Raw genomic sequence first — 2,911 nt, 5'->3', positions numbered from 1 at the left:
AATATGAAATGAACATGCGGAATCGAGAATCCATTCATCATGACCAGCAACACAACCAGCAAATACTACCAGACAATCTCCAGAATCATCATCAGACGCAGCAGCAGCAACAGAGACCTTACCAGCCGACTTTTGTTTCCTCTTCTCCTTATTCTGTACTTTTCTGCAATCCTCAACATTATGATTTGTCAGCTTGCAATAAACACAGAACTTTTTATTACCATGCGGCTTGGACTTTGAACGGCCTCTCCTTTCGTAGTTCTTTCTACCATCATTGCCATCATTTGAGGATCTGTTTTCAGTTCTGCCTCTCACATGCAAAGCATCGCCCTTGGAGGACGACGTCCCGTCATTCTGCACCATGCCTCTCATCTTCTCCCTAGACTGGAGAGCCTCATAAACTTCCTTTAGGGTTAGTTCCTCACGGCTCAAAAGTATGGTGTCACAAAAATTTGCATACGAATTTGGCAAAGAACATAGCAGTAAAAGACCTAAGTCCTCATCATCATACTTCACCTCCATCGACACTAGGTTGGCGACGATCTTCTTGAATTCAGCGATGTGTCTCATCACTGAATCCTCCTCCTTCATCTTCAGGGTGAACAGCTTCATCTTCATCTGCATCTTACTGGTTAGATCCTTGGACATACAGATCGATTCCAGTTTCAGCCATAGTTCTGCAGCAGTTTTCTCTTTCAGACACTCCTGCAAAATATCATTATGAAGATGCAACTGAATTAGGGCGAGCGCCTTCTGATCCTTGCGGATCTCTTCTGGAGTCCACTCGGCCTTCCTCTTTCCGAAACTATCTAGCGCCTCATCATAGTCATGAGTCTGCGCCAGAATCCCCCGCATCTTGACTTGCCATAGCGAGAACCGCGTGTCGTAGTTCAGCAGTGGAAGATCGAACTTCATCGACGTCGTCATGAACCCTAACAGCAACCAAAGCTCTGGTACCACTTGTTATGAACGACGTATAGGAATATGAAGTAAAGAATTAAGCCACAGAGGAGACACACGATTTAACGTGGAAAACCCCTCCGATGTGAAGGGGAAAAACCACGGGCACCAGCCAGCAACAATCTCACTATCTCAAGAGTTTTGGGTTACACGCCTATGGCGGCTTACAAGAGAATCAAGTCTCCATGAAACCCTAGCAAGGGTGTATATACCGTACCGTACCGCTACGCTCCGGCCCAAGCCTCCGGCGATGGGCCTCCGCTTCGCTCCGTCAGAAGCCTGGCCTATATCCTGGAGTGAATTTGGAACAACTCCAACAGCTCTTTCCTAACTCACAAGGAGATCGGGCGAGGTGCCACACAAGCCAGCGTGTCTGACCGCCGATGTTGGTTAGGTAGCATGATTAGTGAGTAATAGCTCATGATATCCTTCTGCTAGGATGGGTAGAGCCGATTGTATAACACTAACCCTAGTGTGTCATGTTCGTGGCGCGTCGTTGTAACTTTCAATGTTTTTCGATCTTAATACAAAAAATGCGCAAACCTTTTGCGTATTCGGAGAAAAAAAAACTACCACGAACATACAAACTGCATGTGCCAGGTCCCAACTGCTAGGAGACGACATAAAATGGCAAGAATGCGACGTAGACAGACCCCAATCTTCTTTATTTCTCATCACTCACACAGACACGAAATTCTTATATTCTTCAGAGATATCTGAATCTTTCTCCGACCCAAAGACCAAAGTTGGTAACGTCGCAGAGACAATTTATTAGTTGTTCGATGAGGCAGCAGCAGCCTCAGCCTGCTTCATCTTGGCGTAATCGACCAGCCTGTCGGCGTCCGGCAGCACCGCCTTGGCGGCGTCGAGCGCGCCGAACCGCTCCAACCACGCGTTCAGTAGCGGGCTCCTCGCGGCGTCGAAGAGCCTGAAACAATAGAGCTTCTCGCCGGCGTACACCCACGAGACCAGGCTGCCTAGCGCGACGTCCATGTACCCAACGCTGTCGCCGCCGAAGAAGGACTTATTACCCTTGGAGCACCCCTTGAAGGCTGCCTCCAGTTGGTCCACCGCCGCAAGCGTCTGCTTCAGCCCTCCGCCTTCTCCTCCTCCGTCTTGCCCCCGAATGACTGCAGCCACGAGGGCAGGAGCGGCACGGCACACAATCCGTGTCATATCTTGGGAGGGAAACATATGCAAGAAGGCATGACGCGCTGCATGGTCTACCTTGTCATCGACATAGGCGGCCCAGAAGCGAGCAATAGCACGTTCGTATGGGTCGGCAGGAAGGAGGGAGGGACCGGTGCTTTCGAAGGCCTCTTCGATGTACTGCACGATGATCTGTGACTCGCAGATGGGCTTGCCGTTGTGGATGAGCACGGGAACCTTCTTGTGCACCGGGTTGGAGCTGAGGAGGAGGTTGCTGTTGCTTTGGAGGTCCTCCGCGATGTACTCGTAGCTCGGGCCCTTAGCTGAGTGCGAGCTTCACTCTCAGGGCAAATGGGCTCGCCAAGCTGCCCAGCAGCTTCAGCTCATCACCACCTCCACCTCCACCTCCGGCTCCGGCCATTTTCTACTCCTTGTTCTGGCTCTTTTTACCTTGTGTTCCTCTGTGTGCTGTGCTCTTGAGACATGCCTATATATATACATGCCGCTTGGGCTGAAAAAGGGATCTCATCCGTGCATACCCGAGATGCTTGCTTTGCATTTGCCGTTGTTTATTTGATGACCAGGATTTCCCGCGCGAGGCCACTTATTATTCCTGTGGGATAGTAGTGACAATCTGAGATGGCTCTTGGATCATCAGAAAACAGCTAGCATTAGAAGGAAGCAAATCCTCTGCCTAGCTCTGTGAATCGTTAATGCAGAGATTAGTGCATCTTGAGCGATGGAGGAGATTAGTGCAAGGCCAAAGGTGGCCACAGCCTGATGGGTTTTTGAAATTATTTTA

The 2,911-nt window shown here is 49.9% G+C and overlaps 1 pseudogene; it reads right to left on the bottom strand.

Moving 5' to 3' along the window:
• Positions 1-1,731: 1,731 nt before the first annotated feature.
• On the bottom strand, positions 1,732-2,530 carry LOC136463243 (probable glutathione S-transferase GSTU6; annotated as a pseudogene).
• Positions 2,531-2,911: the final 381 nt, after the last annotated feature.

Source organism: Miscanthus floridulus, chromosome 1, assembly GCF_019320115.1.
Source record: "Miscanthus floridulus cultivar M001 chromosome 1, ASM1932011v1, whole genome shotgun sequence".
NCBI classification, from domain to species: Eukaryota; Viridiplantae; Streptophyta; class Magnoliopsida; order Poales; family Poaceae; genus Miscanthus; species Miscanthus floridulus.
Note: the sequence above shows the minus strand (reverse complement) of the source record. Positions and strands in the feature narration are given on the sequence as shown.